The sequence below is a fragment of the Carcharodon carcharias genome, chromosome 8 (genome assembly GCF_017639515.1).
Source record: "Carcharodon carcharias isolate sCarCar2 chromosome 8, sCarCar2.pri, whole genome shotgun sequence".
In the NCBI taxonomy this organism is placed as follows: Eukaryota; Metazoa; Chordata; class Chondrichthyes; order Lamniformes; family Lamnidae; genus Carcharodon; species Carcharodon carcharias.
The window spans coordinates 174,113,241-174,138,782 of NC_054474.1; the positions used below are offsets into that span (position 1 = coordinate 174,113,241).

At 41.1% G+C, this 25,542-nt stretch overlaps 1 protein-coding gene across 3 annotated transcripts in view; it reads left to right on the plus strand.

Moving 5' to 3' along the window:
* Positions 1 to 25,542, plus strand: part of LOC121280928 (spermatid perinuclear RNA binding protein) — a 182,726-nt gene that overhangs the window by 51,042 nt on the left and 106,142 nt on the right. For all 3 annotated transcript variants that reach the window (XM_041193356.1, XM_041193359.1, XM_041193358.1), the window contains exon 2: positions 2,065 to 2,149. The gene's annotated coding sequence lies outside the window, so the exon portion shown is untranslated. The remainder of the gene's footprint in view (positions 1 to 2,064; positions 2,150 to 25,542) is intronic.

Sequence of the window (25,542 nt, forward strand, 5' to 3'; positions counted from 1 at the left end):
TGATTGTACAAATGTTCAGCGCCATTTGTAACTCCTCAGATACTAAAGCAGTCCATGTCCAAATGCAGCATACATGGATAATATCCGGGCTTGGGCTGACAAGTGGCAAGTAACCACCATGCCACACAAGTGCCAGGCAATGACCATCTCCAACAAGAGAATCTAACCATCATCTCTTAACATTCAATGGCATTACCATTGCTGAATTCCCCACTATCAACACCCTGGGGTTTACCAATGACCAGAAACTGAACTGGACTAGCCATATAAATAACAAAAAAACTGCGGATGCTGGAAATCCAAAACAAAAACAAAAACAGAATTACCTGGAAAAACTCAGCAGGTCTGGCAGCATCGGCGGAGAAGAAAAGAGTTGACGTTTCGAGTCCTCATGACCCTCTCTCTCCGCCCCCCACACACACACCTTAAACCAGCTTATATTTCAACTCTTTCTTGGACTCGAACTCAAGTTCTGTCGAAGGGTCATGAGGACTCGAAACGTCAACTCTTTTCTTCTCCGCCGATGCTGCCAGACCTGCTGAGTTTTTCCAGGTAATTCTGTTTTTGTTTTTGTTTAGTCATATGAATACTTTGGCTACAAGAACAGGTCAGAGGCTAGGAATCCTGCGGTGAGTAACTCACCTCCTGACTTCCCAAAGCCTGTCCACCATCTACAAGGCACAAGTCAGGTGTGTGATGGAATACTCTCCACTTGCCTGAAAGAGTGCAGCTCCAACAACACTCAAGAAGCTTGACACTGCCCAGGACAAAGCCCGTTTGATTGGCACCCCATACACAAACATTCACTCCCTTCACCACTGACGCAGAGTGGCATCATTCTGCACCATCTACAAGATACACTGTAGGAATTCACCAAGCCTCCTTAAACAGCAACATCCAAACCCATGACCACTACCATTTAGAAGAACAAGGGCAGCAGATGCATGGTAACCATCACCTGGAAGTTCGCCTCTGAGCCACTCACCATCCTGACTTGGAATGTATTACTGTTCCTTCACTGTCGCTAGGCCAAAATTCTGGAACTCCCTCCCTAACAGCACTGTGGGTGTACCTACACCACATGGTCTGCAGCGGTTCAAAAAGGCAGCTCATCACCACCGTCTCAAGGGCAATTGTGATGCCAACATTTTATGAACAACTTTTTAAAAAGGGCCACAGCAACACTATTGCAGTAGAACCCCTTTTGAGTAATGGAATGGCAGAGTTCAGTACTGGTTATTTAGAATCATAGAAATTACTTGGGTGTCTTAGGGCAGTTGTTGGAATAAAATACAAAACAAGGTCAGTATACAAGGGCTAGCTAACTTATCACAGAGCCTCTTTTGTTTAAATTTGATTCGAGGCTTGATAAAAGATTAATGCCAGAGCATCTTGGCTAATGCAAGTTACAGAATTGCTTTTTGCACATGATGTATTATACATTTCTTTGAAAATGTCTGTGAATTTGATTTTGCAGAAAACAATGCTTTTAGCTACTATAACGCCTCAGATTGACCCTTTTATACTCTTCTTTCATCTTTGGTTAAACTTCCAACTTAGAGTAACTTTTGTTTTCAGCCCACTGAATATGAAAGTAACGTTTTAAAAAAAAATCCTTTTCTGTAAGTGTATTGGCCAAAGATGCTCAGTTTTTAATATAAAAGTCAGTCACTGTGTACATTGGGGAGTAATGGAGAGCTGATCATACTTTATGATTGCTTTTATGTAACATGTCAGTGAAGTGCACTATGAAGTCTCATTCATGCCAACATGATTATGCATTTTTGTACCTTACACTGGTCATTTTCTTGCACTGATGCAATGGCACTTCAATTTAAGTATATATAAACTTACATTTTTTTGAGCTTGTTTTGAAATTGAGAAGAGATTAACAGTTTTATTGTTTTTTATGAGCTTTGTTGTATTGATGTTTTCAATTTTGGTGCTGCCAATGTCAAAAATGCAGTATAAAGCAGCTTGATTTCAATAATTCTTCATAGCCAGACTACCCATGATTGGTTGAAATATTGCACTGCTTTACACTGTTCCAAATTTACTCCACAGTACACCAGGTAGAAGCATTGACCTATGATGACATGACATGATGTGGATACCTGTTGTCACGAAGCTTGTTTGAAGTACACATAAGGTAATTGAGGATCTATTTCTGAAGTGTGTGCAAATAAACTAAAAGTTATTGATGTGGTGTGATGTATACATATACTGTTGAAAAGATGCTCTGAGGATGAACTAAATCAATAGAAATAAGCAGATCTCTAGAGAAGAAAATGGATGCAATTGTATTCTGAAGAGAGGAGAATGTTTCTTTACACTGGAATTGGATCTAAAGTCCTAAATACAGTAAATATTAATTTTAAAAACATAGATTGGAGCACTTGAGAATAGTTTGAGGGAAATAACCATTCCCTCCAGCAGTTTGAACTTGTGTTATTAAACTGGTATTCTCTTAATTCTCTTGCAATGTAACAAGTTTTAATTTTAAAATACTGTAACTCATGTCTCTCACTGCTATGTTCCATTCACCCAACTCCAGCACAATTATCCATCTGACCCCACCTAATTCTGCAGCCACTTGCTCCCCACCCAACTGACCCTGATGTGATGCAAAATGAGTTGTTGTAAAGATGGTGGCTGATCACTTTCAGAATTCCAATAATGCTACCTAGATCAATGCCCCTGTCATTCCTGATTTGACTCTGCAGTTTATCTTCATATATAGGGAGCCAAAACTGGTGAGACCTCCAAGAGGTATATTTGTATTTTTTCTTCAATTAGTCTAAGATTTCATGGGGAAATGTTTTTATCAAACACTGCCCTAGTTTCACATTGACTGATCTGTCATAATGTTAATTTATTATTAACCATTCATTTGGTTTAATTGATGTTAAGTGAATTTATCAAAAACTGACCTGCATTTTCTCATCAGATAATTTTGATAAAAATCTAAGCATTCTATTCGCTTCTAGTGAAATTCACTAAACTAATTTAAAAATAAAAGGCATTAGTCTGTTTGGGACAAGTGTTGTTGATCCCCTTTCCACAATCCTGTAGTCAAAATGTGACAATGATTAACCCAGCTATTACCATAATGAAAGTAATATGTCACAGGACTGACTGGAAGTAAAATATTACACATTTTACTGGTACTGAAAAATACAACAAGTCCAACACTGAATATTCATAATGCTAACTTTACAGAATGTGTTTAAGATTTTACTTTTTTTCCTTCACCAAAGCATCATACTCAGTTATTTACATTGAGAGGTTTTTTTTTGCTTTACCTCCCATTATCTGCTTAAGATGCATGTGTTTTTCTCAATTCATTCTTTCTCTCCAATAAACGTTCCTTTTTCCTCAGTTACTGGGGATTCGCAGCCCTTGATGAATCCGTCAATGTAGCACCACAGATGTTTTTCACATTATTGAGCCTCCTGTGGTCAACGTTATTCATCAGATGCAGATCTGATTTATTAATTGTAGTCATTATGTCAGAGGTCAGCACTAAAGCTCATCATAAATACCCCCACTCTGTCTAGAGTGAGAGCGTCAGTCAACAATAAAAGCTACATTCCAAACAATGTAATTAACCCAGAATATTTATTTAACTTAAGATGTACAAAATACTGGAGGGAGAGGATTTTTTTTTACTTTTTAAATTCTCAATATACCCAAGATGGAATGTTTTCCATAATGCCCAATGTCAAGTTCAGATAGAAGAGCAGGGCTATGTAGGGGGGAACTGCTTGCGTAATAGTTTTAACATTTAATTAAGTTTTTTGGATCTTTTTTTAAAGTACATTTTTAGCTTTTCCAGCACTGTAAGAAGCTAAATGTAATTTAATGCATGGTCTATTTTCACTGAAACATAGAAATCTAAGAGAATATTCAATATAACTTTTAAATTGTGAAGGATTTTGTTAGCGTGAATAGATGAAGACTATTTTCTCTGGTTTGGAAGTTTATGATGAGAGGTTATCAATGAGTGTGAAGATTGAGTTAAGGAGAAATTTCTTTCTATAGAGTTGAATTTGGAATGCTTTATCATGGAAAAATGGCTTCCTGTGCCGAAATGCTCAATGGATAACATAATCTCCTTCCTTACCTCTCTGTCCTTGCTAATAAACTCTATTATATATTTCCCTCGACTGATGATTTTTAAGTGCATTGGGAGTCTATACCATGCTGAAATTATTGGCAGTTAGTATTTCCATGTTAAGGCTAGCTTAGAATTCTTTCTTAGGTCTGTCTGGCTTAGAATTTATGGTCAGTGTTGCTGAAGGTTTTGAACTGGACCACAAACTGTGTATTTGCGCATTTTTATAAATACTGCTTAGCTCCATGGGCCAGATCTTCCAGCCTGCGGATCGTTGCGGACTGGACATATGACCCAAGATGTGTGTCGAGACCCCACAAAAGTCCCGACGTGCTGACTGTGGGAATTGCATGGGAAGTTTGAACTTTGATCAGAAATTCCCCTGCTCCCTGGGACCCTCTGGCTCTGAGTTAGAGTCAGAGACTTTGGACATTTCTCACTTACTTACCTGGTTAGTCACCCAAGGAATGTTAGAAGACAGCTGGCTAAATTGAACTGGGAAATTAGGTTAAAGGATAAATCAATAGGGATGTAATGGCAGACATTTAAGGAGGTATTTCAGAATAATCAGAGAAGATACATTCCAGTGAGAAAGAAAGACTCTTAAGGGAAGGACATACTACCAGGACTAACTAAAGAAGTTAAAGATAGTATTACATTGAAAGATAGATGTATAATTCCACAAAGATGAGTGTCAGGTCAGATAATTGAGCAGAATATAAAGCAAAAAATGATTAAACGATTAATAAAGAGGGGGAAATTGAAGTACGAGAGAAACTGATAGAATTTCAACAGGTATTTAAAAAGGATAAGAGTAAGTAAAGTGAGCCTTGATCCTCTAGAGAGAGAGATTGGCGAATTAATAATGGAAAATAAGAAAATGACAGATGAATTGAACAGATATTCTGCATCTGTCTTCACTGTAGAGAATGCAAATAACATCCGAGAAACAATTGTGACTCAGGAGATGTAAGGGAGGGAGGAACTTGAAACAATTACAATCAACAGGGAAAGGGTACTGAGAAAATTTATTAGAACTAAAAGTTGGCAAGTCCTCAGGCCCTGATGGGCTTCATCCGAGGGCTTGAAAAGAAGTGCCTGCTGAGATATTAGATGCATTGGTTTTAATTTTCCAAAATTCCCTAGATTCTGGAGAGGACCCATCAGAAAACCATTGGAAACCCATTGGAAAATAGCGAATGTGACTCCTCTGTTCAAGCCAGGAGGGAGACAGAAAGCAGGAAGCTACAGGCCAGTTAGCTTAACATTTGTCGCAGGGAAATTGCTGGATCCTATTATTAAGGAGGTATAGTGCGGCACTTAAACCCCAAAGCAGAGTCAGTAGAGTTTTGCAAAAGGGAAATCATGTTTGATTAATTTATTGGAGTTCTTTGAGCAAGGGACAAGGTATGTGGTTAAAGGGGAATCCGTGGGTGTGCTATACTGTAAAGTCCCAAAGTTCATGTGGATTACCTTCCTGTGAATTCTCGCAAAGGGTGAAATCGCAGTGAACATACTTTGGAATTGGAGTGAATTAATTAGGTTTCAGCCATCCTAAGATTTGGACTGTCTCGTTGAAAAATGTTCCTGTACTGAAGGCACCAGCTGATCCTTTTTACACAAGGCTCTCTCCAATCCAGTTTCCCCCTCCCTTCCTCCTTATTTATTTTCCTGATCTTGCTTTCAGTTTTCTGTCATGAAAGAACAAAGCATAGCCTGAGCCCTGAGCCGATTCCTTTCACTCCATTATTACAGGGAGAGAGATGAGAAAGTGAGGTTTAAAGGACTCGCTCTCACTCTCTCTCTCACTGCCGCCCCCCTCGCTCCCATTCTGTCTCACTGATTGGTTGCTGGTGATTGTTGTGCAAGGACCAGTACAGAGCATTGATGGAGCCATTGGTGCTGCTAGCTGACACACACTCTCTGAATCTCTGTCTCTCACATTCTTCCCCTGCTCTTGCCACCCTCACCCCCTCCTGTTTGAACGAGGGGTACATCAATCAGGAAATGTCAGCAGCCAGGTACAGCAAGTGATTAGGAAGGCAAATGGCATGTTGTCGTTTATTGCAAAGGAATATAAAACTAGGAATGTTTTACCCGAATTGTACAGGACATTGGTGAGACCACATCAGGAGTACTGTGTACCCTTTTGGTCTCCTTATTTAAGAAAGGATATAAATGCATTGGAAGCATTTCAGAGAAGGTCACTCGACTGATACATGGGACGGCGGGCTGCAAGGTTATCTTACGAGGAAAGGTTGGACAGGCTAGGCCTGTTTCCATTGGAGTTTAGAAGATTGAGAGGTGATCTTATTGAAAATTATAAGATGCTGAGGGGACTTGACAGGGTGGATGCTAAAAGAATGTTTCCCCTTGTGGGAGAGACTAGAACTAGGGGGCACAGTTTAAAAATAAGGGGTCTACCATTTGAGACCGAGATAAGAAGAAATTTTTTTTCTCAGAGTGTCGTGAATCTTTGGAACTATCTTCCCCAGAGAACAGTGGAAGCAGAGTTAATGAATATCTTTAAAGCAGAGGTAGAAAGATTTGTGACCAACAAGGGAGTGAAAGATTATCCAGGGTTGGGGTGTTTGGAGGGGCAGTAGATGGAATGTGGAGCTGAGGCCACAATCAGATCAGTGATGATCTTATTTAATGGCGGAGCAGGTTCAAGGGGCCGAATGGCCTACTCATTTTTACGCATAAATATAAAAATCCTTGTCGAGCTCCTAGGTAACTATGCAATTTGTTCCCCCAATGACCCCCAACTTGACTGCCTCCCTGACCCAACCTGAATTCCACCCCCCGCCAACCACCACCCGACTACACCTCATCTCCCAGACCTGACTAGCCACCGGTCCACCTACCCACCTGTTCGCTCTTCCAGCCATCCACCAACATTCGTGCTGTACGCTTAAACTTGCTTTATGGCAGCTAGTGCTGTAAAAATTAAGTGTGGCTTCTGTGTTGATTATCTTCAGTGCTCTTTCAATGGATTCCTGCACTGAGGGATTTCTTCTGCACCATGGATTGGTAGACTAGCCTTTCATGGATACATTTAACTGGTGTCTATCCTGGTCAAGGTGTTGGTACCATGGTATTTTGGAGGGATGGAGATATTAGAAAGAGGAACTGATGCTTTTCTCAATGACCTAAAATAACTAAGATCAATAATTACACCTTCCCAATGTGAGCCACAATATTGTGGTGATGTGCTTGATGGACCGTTGAGCATGCTTAAGAGAGGGAGGAGGGAGAGTTTGAAGTAAGTAATCACTGGGCTGGAAGCTTGAGGGCCGATTTCTTGTTCGCTTTCTAATCTGTGGGTTTTGCTTTGCGGGGCACTGAGGTGAAGATATGGTAATACAATGTTTCCTCAAAAAAAAAAGTGTTGTAAGGCAATGTAAGGTAAGATTTCAGTACAATGTTGATACACAGTCATTGCTGTTGAGCTTTTATATTAGAAAAGGTATTTCATTAGTATTTGATCTTAAAATGGATTTGTAGTCTTTTTAACTTTGTTATAGGAAGAGAAAATGAAAAATGTCATCATGTGCTCAGCAGATTGATTTCCTGTTGGGAATACTGAATTTTAATATTGTGCATGCAGCTTAAATCTGAATAACTCAGCTTGGATTTTTATACATTCCTGCAGCACAAAATGTCACTATTAATTAGCAGACACTAGCACAGCTCAGTTGACTTCATTTATTTGCTGTGGCAGCAAAAAATGAGTTGAACTGCTCTTCCAGCCACTGGAGGTCACATTCATAATCTGAGAAGGTGAAACTGTTTCTGGACCATGCAGTTTAAATTATTGATTAGGACTTTTTTTTTAAATAAAGCAGTTGAACCTTTTAGTTTCATCAAAGACTTAACATTAAGGAATTCTGTGGCTTATGTTGCATTTCAGAATTCGCTTCTGTGGCATTATGGTTCTGAATTGGGTAACAGGCCCAGAACTTGCTGCAAAAATAATGATAAAATAATGGTGCCAGCCATTATTACTTTGCAAAAACAGCAATTTGTGGCACTGAAGAGCTGCATAATGAGATTCAATATTCCAAAAATCTGTGGATAATTTACATTGCTCTGCAGTTAGCCTTGACAAAATTGAAAAGAATTGTAACTGTGCCATGTGTCACCCTCTGTGAAAACTATCTGCTGGGTTTGTTCCATGAATTTGAATTAATCTTTCCACTGCCTCTTAGAGTTGGTAGTTCATGTTGTTCAGACCCTGTTAATGATATGATTTGTGGTCCTGACATGAAACTCAACTTTTGAGATCTGATTAGGGAACAAATGAAGCTGCTGAGTGGTAGTGAATTGTTTTTGGAGGTTTTAACACTTATTTTATGTCTGTTTTGGCTGTAGCTTTGTACCAGTTTCATCAACCCCACTTGGTAGTGTTATTTTTCAGGATGCATAGGGATGTAGGACTTGGGAGCAGGAGAAGGCCATTCGGCCCTTTGAGCCTGCTCTGCCATTCAATAAGATCATGGCTGATCTGGTTGAGATCTCAACTCCACTTCCCTGCAACCGCCACCCCCCACCTGCACCCCGAAGTCTGCAGAGTTGTCTTGACACGCAAAGATGCAAACTAGATTTATTTCAGAAAGTAATTTTGGGATATTGTATAGGGATAAGAATCTTTGTACATTTTCTGCCATGAATTTCTCAAAGTCCAGTACTTTACAAATGGAGTTCCGTTGCAATGTCTCAATCTTTAAATTTTTTTCTCACCTATCCTCCCTGTCTTTCATATCTTTTTCTCTATCATTATTTCATTTTCTGTATCTAATTTGACTCGTCCACCCCTATTTCCTTATGTCATTCGCTGTTTCATTCTCTGCCCTGAAATTTAATTGGTTATGATGCTAACTGTTGGCAAGAGGTGGTGATGACATCTCTGCACCATTGTCAGCCATTACAAAGCACTGCTGTTACCTGTGAAAGCTGCTCACTATTCCAGGATCATCCTGAATTACAAAGATACCCCTGGCTTCTTTCTTACAAAACGCCTTCTTAAACCCCTCTCCCCTGACTCCTCCACCTTCACCTTCAACAGTAAGTGCAGAAAACCTTTGTACTTCTTTGTCACTGAGGTGGAGACCATCTGATGAGCTGCCTCAGCAACTTCCCTTCCCTACCTTAATCCACCAAGCCTGTGTTCACCCCCACCCCCTCAACCACTGTTCTAGGCCTGATAAGTATATACGTATAATGAGCAAACTTAGGGCTATTGCTGGGGTATCACTTTTTATGCAGACAGTAATAAATAATGAATTGGTCTTCAGACAGCAGAAACTCTGAAATAATTCAAGAAACAGTTACTTGGTGCTGTGGAGGAACCATGTTTTCTAGGGAAGGATGGGTTGAATGCTCCTGCTTATCCATATGAGTCAGTTGACTGCATACATGGGTTAGAGTTCCATACGATAGCACTGTATCTGTAAATGTTCTACAGGAAAAATGATGTATGATGTTGTACTGTAGTTGATTTGAATGGCTATTTCAATTCGAATATTGAAGTGCAATTACAATAGATGAATCCTGGCATAAATTAAGGCCTGATTTAAGCAACAGCTTTGGTGTTTCTCCTATTATTTGTGAGGGAGTGACAGCTCAACCATGTATCTGATTTTTGTGGCTGATGAACTCTGGATGGAGCAGTTCGTCCTCACAAGGTTCACTGATCCTTGTGGCTTTTGACTTAATTGAGGCTGGGAGCAAGAGAGATTTTTCTCTGCAGTTTGCCAAATTAGGGATTTAATCTTTCATTTTTGAAGTTCTTGTGCTGTCTCAGCACTTACAGGACCATTTAATTCCGTGTTAACTGTCATTAACCCTTCAGGATCATTCTGAGGTCTCACCCCTTCCTGTGACGAATTTTGATTGGGAAATTCTAAAGACACTTCTGTATGTTCTGTCTATTACTACAATTATTCCATCAGTATCTCTTGCATCAGATTGTTTCATTTTTACACACAGGAACCACTCCTCAGCTGTGGTTTGCTGTCCCAGATTGTGCAAAAACAACATTTCCCGCAATAGCATTTCCCAATATGAAATCTATATTTTGAATAGGTAATTTAGGAACAGCTCCAGCCACATAAGGCCCCATCTTCAGAGCACAATTTAAATTTATGCAATGGGAAAGGCACACACTTCCCATCAACATTCTGATTTAATACATTCTGATTTAGCAAAGTTTCTGAAGGTCTAAATCCTTTGCTAACAATAAGCTATGAGCCAAACGATTATCTCTCAGCATGACCATTTTACTAGGCTCGCTCTTGAATAAAAATAGAGTAACTTCCCCATCAAATATAAGCCCCTTAAATCCTTTACATCTCTCTCTATTCCTAAGGTAAAAACATTAGATGCAGTGGTTTTCTCAAAATCTTCACTTTCTGGTGCCACTTTCTCTGCGGCAATTCCTGTCACATGCACCAGTGTCACTGATTTAACACCTATTTCCTTTTCTGGTGCAACCTTTCTTGAAGGCTCCTTAAGTGCCCCTATTACTGTCACCAGTTTACTGTTCTGTTTCCAATAATTTGTTTTTATATGCCCTGTCTTATGGCAATAAAAGCATACTGGTTTCTTTACATTACTTTTATCCTCTATGCTATCATTTTTATTGACTGGAAAAGCTTCTGCCTTCTCCCCAAAGCTAGATTCTTTTCTATTCCTCCAACTTTCCTGTAGGTTTACAAATGAATATCTACTGCCCCCTAGCTGCCTATGTGATATATCATACCCATCTGCCAGAACTGTTGCTTCCCTTACATTAGGAACCTTGCAGTCTTCCAGGTGTGTCCTGATAGATATTAGGATGCTGTTTCGAAATTCTTTTATTATCATTGGCTCTCTTTCACTTTCAAAATTCTGTTTGAGTTTCAGTTTCTGAAACCATCAGTCCCAGAACATTTCTTTCTCCCTAGCAAATTATGTGAACATTGTGAGAATGGATGTTAGTTTTTAAAAATATTTTGGGGAATATTGTGATATTCTGTAAAGAAGGCTGGTGTGTATGTGTGATCTAATTAAGCTGGGCAAGAGGTTGACAGGAGTCAGGCTGTCTGGGTGTTTGGAAACAAGAAAAGGTTAAAGGAGTTAAGTTTGAGGTACAAGCAAATAAGTTAGATCTAGATTTGCATTTTTAGATAAGTTAAGAGAGGTTGTTTGAATTTCAATAGGGAATTAGAGGCGACAATAGAAATGTTTGAATCTTGCAGGAATTCATAGGTAAACAAGTAGTGGGGATATTATACTTTTATTGACCCAAAAGCAAAGACAGGATGGAAACATGAAAGATCTTGTATTTGGAAGGGGTTGAGTTTCAAAGGGGTGTCAGAACAACGGGATTGAGATGAAAGGGAAAAAGGGTATATTAGAGTTACTGTGGTTAGCTGTTTTTTTGCCATTGGGCTGGATAGCTGTCACGCCATTAAGCTGGAGCTTTTTAGATGTCTTGGGCTGCAGCAAGCAGTTTTATTGTGAAGTGAATTCCATAGCAAAGTGGAAGAGGGTAAAGATCATGTGGTACACCTTTATTGAAGCTTCAGCAGCCTGTCATGTGTGATATTACTGTATTCCATATTTAAATATTTATAAGGGAGTGTTGCCAGGAAAGGGGTTACTTGTAGGTTTGACCAAGTAGAGACTTTTTGGGGGAATGTTTTTGTAAGACTAACTTTAATTGTGTAACTGTAATCTTGTGTGCTTAGGTTTTTTTTGTTTGTTAATAGAAACTTTACTTTTTAAAAAAAAACAAAAGTGTTACTGGACCTCTTACTGATGAGATTAGTACACCGTCTTCTCGTTATTAGAATACAAAAAAAACCTGTGGCCCGTAAGCCAAGTTTCCCTCTGGGATTTGGCTGGTGCAGCATTTAACACCGGCTGTGGTCATAACAACATTTCGTTTAGTCTTTTTTTTTAAAGTCCTAAATTTCAACTGATAATGCTTTCAAGCTTGTCCCTGAAGCATAAGTACCACAGTTTTAGCTGTCTCGTAATGTTCTGACGAAAGATGAGAATACAAATCCATAACCTCCCTAACCAAAACACTCTGCAGAATGAGAGTCCTTGTGTCTTTTGGCCAATTTAGCTTTAAATAACTCTCAACTCCATTCTCAGTGAATTTAGGGATTAGGGGAAGATACTTTTTGTTTTATGAAAGCTCTGAGTGGTACTTGACTCAGCATACGAACTATTAGATTCTCTTTCACTCTGTAACCTAAGTTCTTTTTATCCAGTTTGTGCTGTCTGATTTCTCTCTTCTTTTCTCTTTCATCCATTGCATATCTCTCTGGAGTTCATGGTCAAGCCATTGTATTTTTCTTTTTTTCACTTTTTGAAGTTGAAATTTTTTCATTTCCTTATTCGAGTTCAAGTTTTTGATTTTCTCTAATTACCTCAAGCTGCCTCATTTGCAACTGAATTCTAGCCAACTCAGTTAAATTGCTATCTAGATTAACTTATCCTTCGTCTCATTTCAAATGCTGTCCTATTACCTCAACTATGTCTGCTTTCTTAGTTCCTGCTTTTAACCCTGACTTCAACTCTGCTAATACAAATAACTGAACCTTGGTTAATTGTTGCAAATCACTCGGGGATAAATCTTCCTTCTCCACAAAAGTCGTAGCAACTGACAAAGCCATTCTGCTTTTCAATAAGTATAGCAAAATTCGCTGTGAAAACCTTATGAGCTCAAATCTCAGCATGTTCCAGCACCTGTATGTCTCTGGATTTGAAATCCCACAAGAGCCCCCAATTTGTGTCACAATCTAGTTGGGGATCAGTAACTTTTTGTTTAAAGTAAATGATGTTTGAAATTCCAGGTACTGAGAATAAAACCACAAGCTTCCATGGTTTTAAACAAACAAAATGAACTTTACTATACAAAGTCAGCAAAGTAAATCGATCTACAATATCTATCTTATATTCTAACATGCAGAATTAACGAAGTAAACATGAATTAATAGGGAAACTATGGTCAAGCACACCACACTGCGCATTAAATGGTAGATGCAACCAAGACAGATCCCACGGATTCCTCTGCAACTCACCCAAATATCAGTGACCTCTGTGAGTCACAATATCTCGTTAAAATTCCATCTCCCTCATGAGGGATTTCAGATGTTCACTTTCGAAGATCTAGCCTCTGTATTCTCTCAAAAGCCACTCCGATGCAGACTGCCTCAATGACTGCTCACCTCCCAATGGTTCAGTTTGCTGAGACTACCTAACCTTCCTGACCAAAGAAAGGATGCATCAAAATAAAAAAAAGAATCATATTAGGAGAAATTCAAGCCTGAAGTGCCATAATCAGTCTTCATTTTGAATTCTTTATACACAAAGAATTAGGTTCTTGTACAGGGTATTCTAAATTATAAAAAAAGAGAATGCCACCATCAGTTTTTGGTGTTATAAATACAAAACCAATATTAATATGGCATGTCACTCTCAAAAATGATTTTGCTTACACTGATATTGATTTGAAACAGTTTTGTTGATTTTATTTGCCGTGACAAATGGGTTGAAGTCATTCATGAGTCAGCTGAAATCCAATCTCTGCCATTCATCTGGGAGTAAACTAAGTGCAAAACAATATTAATGAGCACAAAAATACACTATTCTGTTATCTAGATCCTAGTTACGTGGCATTATTTTAATGAACATGCCAACAGCAGCAAAATAGCATTGATATTAAAAATATCAGATGTGTTCTTTGATGCAAATTCCAGATGCAATTGCTTGCATTTACACTGCAGCTGCACTCTTTCTCTCTGAGTACCATGTCTTAAGAGGGACCCTTTCCCATGGCACCTTCCCATGCAACTGCAGAAGATGCAACACCTGCCCCTTTACTTGCCCTCTCCTCACCGTCCAAGGGCCCAAACACTCCTTTCAAGTGAAGCAGCATTTCACTTGCACTTCCCTTAACTTAGTCTACTGCATTTGTTGCTCCCAATGCAGTTTCCTCTACATTGGAGAGACCAAACGCAGACTGGGGTGACCACTTTGCAGAACACCTTTGGTCTGTCCACAAGCATTACCCAGACCTCCCTGGAAAAACTCAACAGGTCTGGCAGCATCGGCAGAGAAGAAAAGAGTTGACGTTTTGAGTCCTCATGACCCTTCAACAGAACTAGGTGAATCCAAGGAGAAGGGTGAAATATAAGCTGGCTTAAGGTGGGAGTGGGGGGGAGGGGGTGTTGGGTGGGAGGAGAGAAGTGGAGAGGGGGTGTGGTTGTAGGAACAAACAAGCAGTGATAGGAGCGAATAATCAAAAGATATCACACTTTTGATTATCTGCTCCTATCACTGCTTGCTTGTTCCTACAACCACACCACCCCCCCACCCCCCCATCTTAAACTAGCTTATATTTCACCCCTCTCCTTGGATTCACCTAGTTCTGTTGAAGGGTCATGAGGACTCGAAACGTCAACTCTTTTCTTCTCTGCCGATGCTGCCAGACCTGCTGAGTTTTTCCAGGTAATTCTGTTTTTGTTTTGGATTTCCAGCATCCGCAGTTTTTTTTTTACCCAGACCCCCCTGTTGCTTGCCATTTCAACACTCCACCCTGCTCTCATGCCCACATGTCCATCCTTGGCTTTCTACATTGTTCCAGTGAAGCTCAACGCAAACTGGAGGAACAGCACCTCATCTTCTGACTAGGCACTTTACAGCCTTCCAGACTGAATATTGAGTTCAACAACTTTAGATCATGAACTCTCTCCTCCATCCCCACCCCCTTTGCGATTTTCCCCCTCCTTTTTATTTTTTCCAATAATTTATATAGATTTTTCTTTTCCCACCTATTTCCATTATTTTTAAGTGTATTTCCATCCATTGTTTTCTCTGCATTTTAGCCTATTTCAATCCCTTCCCCCCACCCCATCCCCACTAGGGCTATCTGTACCTTGCTCGTCCTGCTTTCTACCCTTAATTAGCACTTCCTTTAGATAATATCACCACCTTCAACACCTCTTTGTCCTTTTGTCTGTGACATCTTTTGGTTATCTCCACCTGGCCCTCTATCCAGCTCTTCTTGTCCCACCGCCCTCCTTAAACCAACTTATATTTCACCTCTTTTCTATTTTCTGTTGAAGCGTCATATGGACTCGAAACGTTAACTGTGCTCCTCTCCACAGATGCTGCCAGACCTGCTGAGTTTTTCCAGGTATTTTTGTTTTTGTTTTGGATTTCCAGCATCCGCAGTTTTTTGCTTTTAGCTTATGTTTTAAGAGGGCATTGGTGACTATGGACTTTGATGTGGTGATCCATGGTTATGTTTGTCAAGGTGCTGCAGTGGTTTGGGTTGCCTTCTGCACGTTCTGGATGACCAGGATATGCTTCCGCTCTTACTGCATGCCATTGGCGTGTGGGAACTATTTGCAGATTGATAATCAACCTGTTTGGTCACGCCATGTACGCACTTCTGTGGCCATCAGGTCCCAGATTGGGACTCGAACCCAGAGCTTCTGGCTTGGAGGCAGGAACATTACCTCCTGTAACATAAGATCTCCTGTGTAGCTGTACTATTGGTGCAAAATGTTTGTAGTACACTTGAGTGTCAGTGCAAAGTGAAACTGCCATGCACAAACAATATTGTTATAGTCTAAATGCAGCCTAAGTCTGGAGTTGGGTTCTGTCTTGCCTCTGAAGCAAAGTAGAGCAAGATTTCCTGAAGCAGGAAGATGTTGGCTCTAAACACATCTGTCCAAAGACAGGTTAGGGCCAGACTCTGGATCTACACTTGAGTTTAGCATTGATGTATAACAGAAACCACTTCAGATAGACACTAAACTTGGAGTGTCACCTTGGCTTGGTGATTAGACCTTGCTTCTAAGTCAGAAGATTTAGGGATCAAGTACTTTTTTAAATTCATTTACAGGATGTGCCAGCATTTATTGCCCACTCCTCATTGCCCTTGAGAAGGTGGTGGTGAGCTGCCTCCTTGAACTGCTTCAGTCCCTGCAGTGTAGGTACACCCACAGTGCTGTTAGGGAGAGAGTTCCAGGATTTTGACCCAGCGACAGTGAAGGAACGGTGATGTATTTCCATGTCAGGATGGTGAATGGCTTGGAGGGGAACTTTCAGGTGGCAGTGTTCATGAGTGTCTGCTGCCCTTGTTGTCTACAAGATGCGCTCAGGAACTCACCAAGGCTCCTTAGACAGCACCTTCCAAACTCTCAACAGCTACCATCTAGAAGGACAAGGGCAGCAGATAGACAATCTAGGCCAACTCTTGGGTGAAGTACTGAGGAAGTGCTGGATTGTTAAAAGTGCCATTTTTCAGCTGAGAGCTTAAACAGAGCCCCATCTGCCCTAATGGACAGATCTATAAGATTCCATGGCACTGTTTAAAGAGGAGAGGGGGAGATAAGATTCCATGGCACTATTTAAAGAGGAGAGGGGGAGATAAGATAATGACTATTGCTCAACCATTATCACTGAAAACTGGTTAGCTGGTTATTCATCTCACCATATCTGAAAATTGGCTGCTACATCTGCTGACCAGAGAATTTCCATGACTGTAAAGCTCTTTGGGATTTCCTGAGGATGTAATGTTCTTCCTAAACCATCCTTTCAGTGAGTTATAAAATTGCAATGCAAGGTTCAGATAATCAAAACTGCAAGCAAGAAAAAACCTTCTCCCACAACGAGTGATTCGTGTCAGGAATGCACTGCCTGGAAGCATGATGGAGGCTGGTTCAATCGAGGCATTCAAGAGGGCATGAGATGATTATTTGAATAGAAACAATGTGCAGGGCTATGGGGAAAAGGCAGGACAATGGCACTAGGTCATAATGCTCATTTGGAGAGCTAGTGCAGACACGATGGGCCGAATGGCCTCCCCTTCTGTGCTGTTAAAATTCTGTGAATCAAGTTTGTTCATCATCTGCACTCAGAGATAGAATTACAGTCCAGTAATGTACCGGCAGGACACCAGATTTCAATTGGCTCATTCTTACCTCATTGCTTGTAGGACCTTATTTTGATTCCTGAGATGTAATTGACAAGGACACCTCATTTCAGTTGTAAATGGATAATCTTTTTACTGTTGATTCAGAGTCATCAGATGTACAAATCAGTGATGCCTTTTGGAATACAGTATTTTTTAAAATTAATTAATTCTTGGCATGTCGGGGTCAATACTAAAGTCAGCATTTATTACTCATCCCTTGCTGCCCTTGGAGAAGGCAGTGATGGGCCATTTTTTTGAACTGCTCCAGACTCTGCTCCCACATGCTGCTAGGTAGTTAGTTCTAGGATTTTAACCCTGTAATTGTAAATGAACAGTGATGCATGCCCAAATCAGAATGGTGTGTGACTTTGAGAAACTTGTTGGTAATGGTATTCTGGATGGTGGAAGGCTAAGGTTTGGGAACTGTTGCCAAAGCAGCCTTGGTAAGTTGTTGTGGTGTGCCCTGTAGGTGCAGTCATATTATGCCAGTGGTGGATAGTTTGGACGCTTCGTAAGTGCAAAATGTTAATTTTAATTCTGTAGTTCCTGGTCTTTAAGTTATCTTGTATTCAATGAATGTGACTTTATTACATTTTTACAGCCAAGGCAGGGAGATCCTCTGGCTAAAGCAAATCAAGTGTTCTGCTGCATTTATAGATTGCAAAACAAAACATATCATTTTGCCCTTGTGCAACACCATTTAGAATACTGTGTCCAGGTCTGGTCCCTTCACATCCAACCTTCCTCCCACCCCTGCAATTGGCCTTGGGTATTTGAATATTCTGTTTTGCCTCTCCCAGGAAACTAATTGGAATATAAGGGTTCGGAAGATTTTGACCCGATGCATGAGGCGCCATAACTGCATGGGACAGGCTAAATGCCCAAACTGTTCACATGTCATATGTGCACCTTCTAACAAAGGAATGTACATTGATAAACTTAAAATTGTGACTTAATTTTTGACAGAGACACATGCATAATACTGGCAGCAGATCACTTCCTATTATTCATGGCAGAAGCTGGTGTGTCCATGGATTGGTGTAAGCATTGACAACTCTGCCACTTTTTCATTTACATCAGACAGAATAAAGGTTCTGAAGCAATTCAGTATTGGGCTACATATAAATAAGACCTCTGAGCACCATTGCATGACAGCAAGTTGATGGCTGTGTGCCCACTTAAAAATCAAGCACTGCATTTGTTATCTTGAAACAAATAGCTCTCTTTCAACTGCCTGTCCTTTCTGGCTGTAGCACATTACTGTTTTACTGGATTTAGCTTATGCAGCACTTTTGCTGTCAGTTGGACACCTCACCCATCATTTTCACTGCAATTTTCTTGTAACTGTTGATTGTGTGTATCTGATGTTGACTGCATTCCAAGATGGTGAAGTTTGGTATAACTTTGAGCCAGATTGTTCTGTTTAGCCCTATCGAGAGCACAGTTTTAATGGCGAATCTGCAAATTGGTGCAAGTAGGTACAAAAACAATGAATATACCTTCTGGCACCTCATAAATTATCTTGTATGGATAACATTACATGCATCTTGCAAATTAGGCATAAGACCATAAGATATAGGAGCAGAAATTAGGCCACTCAGCCCATCGAGTCTGCTCCTCCATTCAATCATGGCTGATAAGTTTCTCAACTCCATTCTCCTGCCTTCTCCCAGTAACCTTTGATCCCCTTACCAATCAAGAACCTATCTATCTCGGTCTTAAATACACTCAATGACCTGGCCTCCACAGCCTTCTGTGGCAATGAATTCCATAGATTCACCACTCTCTGGCTAAAGAAGTTTCTCCTCATCTCTGTTCTAAAAGATCTTCCCTTTACTCTGAGGCTGTGCCCTCGGGTCCTAGTCTCTCCTACTAATGGAAACATCTTCCCCACATCCACTCTATCCAGGCCTTTCAGTATTCTGTAAGTTGCAATCAGATCCCCCCTCATCCTTCTAAACTCCATCGAGTATAGACCCAGAGTCCTCAAACGTTCCTCATATGTTAAGCCTTTCATTCCTGGGATCATTCTTGTGAACCTTCTCTGGACTCTCTCCAGGGCCAGCACATCCTTCCTGAGATACGGGGCCCAAAATTGCTCAATATTCTAAATGTGGTCTGACCAGAGCCTTATAAAGCCTCAGCAGCACATCCCTGCTTTTATGTTCTAGTCCTCTCAAAATAAATGCATTTGAGATTGTTACTCTGTTGTTGCAGAAAACGTCTGCTGAAATTGTTGCTTTAATCAATAAACGACCAAGTAATACAAGCAAAATGCATTTCCATATTGGTAAAAAAGCAGAAATCATGTATAATAATAATTGCCTAAGCTGAGTTTCCGACCCAATATCCTCTCCATTACCAAGACCACCTTTCTCCTCAAGTCATCTGCAGCTGAAACACCCATCCATACTGATACCTCCATACTTGCTTTCCTGGTCAGCCTTTATCTTCCACTCTGTGTGAATTTAAGTTCATCTAAAACTGTGCTACCTGCATCCTAGCTTGCTTCAAGCCACATGCATACATTACATCTGTGCTTATTGACTTAAATTGGCTCCAAGTGCCAGTTTCCAGACTTGTTCAAGTCCTTCGATGACCTTTTCCTTCCCCATCTCTAATCTTTTCCAACCTACAACCCTTAGAGCTCTATGTCTCCCAAGTTCTGGCCTGTCTTGCAACCCCACTTCCTTTGCCCCAGCATTGGCATCTATGTCTTTAGAAATCACAGAATCTTTACAGTGCAGAAGGAGGCCATTTGGCCTGTTGAGTCTGCACTGGCTCTCTGAAAAAGCATTCTACCTAATCCTATTCCCCTGCCTTATCCCTGCAACTTTGCACATTCTCTCTTTCCAGGTAACAATCCAATTCCCTTTTGAATATCTCAATTGAACCTGCCTCCACCAACCTCTCAGGAAGTTTGTTCCAGAGTCCAACCACCCTCTGGGTGAAAAATGTTTTCCTCACATCACATTTACTCCTTTTGGCAATTATTTTTAATCTATGCCCTCTAGTTCTTGATGCTGTCTTGAGTGGGAACAGTTTCTCACCATTTACCCTCACCATACCCCTCAGGATCTTGAATACCTCTATCAAGTCACCTCCTAGCCTTCCTTTCTCCAAAGAAAACAGCCCCAACCCCTCCAATCTATCCTTACAGCTGCAGTTCTTGTGAATCTCCTCTGTACTCTCTCCAGTGCCTTTACATCCTTCAACAAGTATGGTGCCCAGAAATGGATACCATGTAAGCCAAAGCTCTGGAACTCCCTCTCTCTTCCCCTTTGAGAAGTGCTTTAAAAATCCCCTCTTTGACCAAGCTTTTGGTCACCTGTCATAACACCTCTTTGTTTGTTTCAGGGTCACCTTTTGTTGGATTATGCTCTCATGAAGCTCTTTGGGTCCTTTTATGTCATTAATTCTCTCTCGTCCTATTTTTCTTTCTTTCCTTTGAAAGACTGTCCCAGACACCACCACCACCATCCCTGGGTATGTCCTTTCCCACTAGCAGGACAGACCTAACAGCGATGGTGGCGTAATGATATACAGTTAGGAGGGAATTGCCCTGAGAGTCCTCAACATTGACTCCAGACCCCATCAAATCTTATGGCATCAGGTCAAACATGGGCAAGGAAACCTCCTATAGATTACAGATTACCACCTACCGCGCATTCCCCACACACACAATTGCTACCCTCAGCTATTGTGTCAGAACACCTCCATGTTAAACACCAATTGGACGAAGGGTGGCAAGGGTTGTACTCTGGGTGGGAAACTTTAATGTCAGTAACAAAGAGTGGCTCCGTAGCACCACTACTGACCAAGCTGGCCGAGTCCTAAAGAACATAGCTGTACACTCAGCAGGTGGTGAGGGAATCAACAAGATGGAAAAATCCACTTGACCTTGTCCTCACCAACCTACCTGTTGCAGACGCATCAGTCCATGACTGTATTGGTAGGAGTGACCACCACACAGTCCTTGTGGAGACAAAGTCCAGCTTCAAGTTGAGGATACCCTCCATCATGTTGTGTGGCACTACCACTGTGCTAAACAGATCTAGCAGCTCAAAATGGGATCCATGAGGTGTTGTGGGCCATCATCAGTAGGAGAATTGTATTCAACCACAATCTATAACCTTATGGTTTGGCATATCCCCCTCTCTACCAGCACCATCAAGCTTGATGGGGGGAGGAGATCATCAACCCTCGTTCAATAAAGAGTGTAGGAGGGCATTCCAGGAACAGCACTAGGCATACTTAAAAATGAGGTGACAACCTGGTGAAACCACAACAAAGGACTGGTTGCACATCAAATAACAGAGCAGCATGCTGTAAATAGAGCTAAACGATCCCACAACGAACATCAGATCTAAGCTTCACAGTCCTGCCATATCAGTCAGAATGGTGGTGGACAGTTGAACAATTAACAGGAGGACGAGACTCCACAAATATCCCCATTCTCAATGATGGGGGAGCCCAGCACATCAGTGCAGAAGACGAGGCTGAAGCATTTGTAACCATCTTCAGCCAGAAGTGCCAGGAATATGATCCATCTCTGCCTTCTCCTGAGGCCCCCAGTATCACAGATGTCAGTTTTCAGCCAATTTGATTCACTCCAAGTGATATCAAGAAATGGCTGGTGGCACTGGATACTGCAAAGGCTATGAGGCTGCAGAAAATTGCCCATGTATGTCCTGTGCACACAAAGCAGGAGAAATTCAGTCTGGCCAATTACTGCCCCATCAGCATTGATGATCAATAGTGCTACCAAGCAGTTCTTACATATCAGTACCCTGCTCACTGCTGCTCAATTTGGGTTCCACCAGGGCCACTCAGCTTCTCACCTCATTTCGGCCTTGGTTCAAACATGGACAAAAGAGCTGAATTCCAGAGTTGAGGTGAGAGTGACTGCCTTTGACATCAAGGTAGCATTTGATTATGTGTGGCATCAAGGAGCCCTGGCAAAACTGGAGTCAATAGGAATCAGGGGAAAACTTGCCCCCAGTTGGAATCATACCTAGCACAAAGGAAGATGGCTGTGGCTGTTGGAGGTTGGTCATCTCAGTCCCAGGACATCACTGCAGGAGTTCCTCAGGGAAGTGTCCTAGGCACAACCATCTTCAGCTGCTTCATCAATGACTTTTCCTCCATCATAAGGTCAAAAGTGGGGGTGTTCGTTGATGATTGCACTTTGTTCACCATTTGCAATGACTCAGGTACTGAAGCAGTCGTGTCCATTTGCATCATGGTCAACATTCAGGCTTGGGCTAACAAGTGGCAAGTGACATTCATGCCACATAAATGCCAGGCAATGAACATCTCCAACAAGAGAGAATCTCACCATCTCCCCATGACATTGAATGGCATTATCCTCACTGAATCCCCCACTAGCAAAATCCTGGGGGGTTTACCATTGACTAGAAACGGAACTGGACCAGCCATATAAATACTGTGGCTACAAGAGCTGGTCAGAGGCCGGGAATTCTGCAGTGAGTAACTCACCTCCTGACTCCCCAAAGCCTGTCGACTATCTACAAGGCACAAGTCAGAAATATGATGGAATATTTTCCACTCGCCAGAATGAATGCAGTTCCAGCAACAAAGGTGGATGCCATCCAGGACAAAGCAGCCCACCTGATTGGCACCCCATTCACCACCTTCAATATTCATTCCCTCCACTGCCGATGCACAGTGGCAGCAGTGTGTACCATTCCCAAGATGCACTGTAGGAACTCACCATGACTCCTTTGACAGTACTTTTTGAACTCATGACCTCTATTACCTGCTAGGACAAGGGCAGCAGACGCATGGGAACACTGCCACCTGGAAGTTCCCCTCCAAGCTCAACACCACCTTCTCGAGGACGATTAGGGATGGGCAATAAATGTTGGCCTAGCCAGCAATGCCTACATCCCATTAACAAGGGTCTTTCAAATATGGAAGACCTTGGAACACTTATGAGCTGTTGCATCATGGTGCAATGCGTTAAGATACCCATTAAGAGAATTATGCTTCTAATTCACAAGGACAGTGGATGTGTACAAAAAATAGCCTGAGTTTTTTTAAATTCATTCATTCTTGTTGAAGATGGTTACTGCCTGACACTTGAGGGATGCGAATGTTACTTATCACTTGTCAGCCCATTATTTTTGCATGCGTTGGCACTCATGGCAAAATGGTTTCTCTGGGATTTTATCAGTGATTACAAGCCTCGTGCTATACAACAAATCCTTTGGGTTTGGAGAATGTATTATACTGAGTTAGCGACTTGACCCAACCACTTCATGGAGATTGGGAAAATCAGTGCCTCTTATTGTGCATATAGAAAAGCTTAATGAATTAGTTGGCTAGACAAAAGACTCTGCTCTGTGCTCTTAAACTGATAGATTGGTAGAGGTGGATGGTACTGATACCAAACTCCTAAGATTTCTCTGATTTTGAGTATTGACCTTGGGATCAGTCCCAGAATCTGTCAGCTCATCTTAAGTTGCACTTTTGAGGCTGGATAATAGATTTACCCTTGGAATTCCAAAGTTGCTTAGTCAAAGTATCACCAGATTCACAACCTCTACACCTGGAAGGGCAAGGATAGTATGTTCCTGAGAACTCCATCATCCCCAAGTTTCTCTCCAAGTCACCCACCATCTTCACTTGGAAATACATCACTCCCATTCCATCATCATCACTGGAACCTCTACCTAATGGCACTCTGGGAGTATCTTCACCACATAGACAGCAGCATTTCAAAAAATCAGTTTGCCATCACCTTAAGGACAACTAGGGATAGATAATAAATGTTGGCTTTGCAAATGACTTAAATGTTCCTTGACTTGTTTTCAAATGGGGAGTGAGGAAACTGCTTCCTTTTGGACAAGCTGTCCAACACATTAGGACAGCTTGTCTGTATCCTATTCATGTGGAAACTTAGCCACAGATACGCAAACATTAATGTTGTATATCATGACACAATGGGCCGAATGGCCTCCCTCTGCGCTTTACTACAGCTGACCACATGCTCATAGCTCTGGAAGATTCTCAGCTGTTCCAGTCGACAAAGGCTACCTCATCATCCTCCTGGAATGTGACTTGCATTGTAGAAACATTCTAGCCAAGTCAACACACAGGATTCGTAGACAATATGTCTGCACCAGCCAGCTCTGGACAAAGGCAGAGCTGTTTGGGACTTGTCATCTCCAACATTGTACTAATAGTTCTTCAGTTACTTGCTCAAAACACAATAGGTTGTAACAAGGGCCTTTGTTAGCTGAATAGCTCAACCTGAAACTACCCTGTCTCATGACCGAGACTTGAGCTGTTTGAATTCCTTTAATTATACAGCTTTTGAATGTCATCTTCGGTTGCAGTTTAACCTCCAAAGAGAACCGGACTCCAGGCTAGCCGCCTGCCTTTGACCTCTGTCTCGCTCCAAGTCTGATTTCCAGAAAGTTCCCTATATTTTGCCTACAGAATGAACTAATACCCAGGATACAAGATTATTTTATTACATTGTAGCGGACTCAACCTGCAACTGAGCTCCTAGGACCAAGACCAAGAATTTTGCCAGACAAAGCCACCTAAAAGAACCTTCCTTGAACATTGATTCTGGACTCATGTGAAACCATAACTCTCGTTTTATCGTGGTCTTATCTTATACCACTTTCTTTCCCTTATCTTTATTTTTATTGCATGAGTGCAAACAGGGCCGGACGTTGTGAAACCCCTTCCCGCATTGAGAGAGAGTAAAAATAAACCAACCCTCTTACCTTATTTTTTAGTTTGCTGTCGGGTTACGAGAGGATTGGATCACTCCAAACTGAAGGATTGGAGAAAACACGCTATCACTTATAAAGGGAGAAATCAGAAATCAAAAACACCTTTCTGTTTATGGACAGATAGTGAGAGGAGAAATTAGAGCTGTTTAAATTAATCCCCCTCCTGTCTATAACAAATGGAACAACTGCTTTAAATAAATTAGACAAGTTTTCTCTCTTTACTGAGCGAAGCGAATGCAGTCTTGAGATGCATCTTCAAATGTCTGTGGAGTTTGTTGTGTTAAGAGTCAATGCTCGATTCTATGATAGTGCTCCTAATTTTTTTTAAAAAGATAGTCTTGGCCTGTAATCTTAATTCCCTTTAAAAGAGTGCAGTGAATCAGTTGTTGTAAAATATCAATGCCTCAGACATTTGCAGTGTCAAATAACATCGAAATAATTTCATTGAATGTCAATAAAAAGTTAAACACACAATTTCAAAAATTTAGGCACCAACACCTGTTTAGTGAACAATTGCGTTCACACTATGAACAAAGCAGCTTTATCTGAATTAAGTCCTGATTAAAAAGAAGTCAACCTTGTCTTATAGTCTGACTGCTTCCAACCTTTCATTTTGAACTTAGTTCCAGATTTAAAACTCTTGTGTTAGATCTGTTGCATCCTTTGTTCGAATTGAC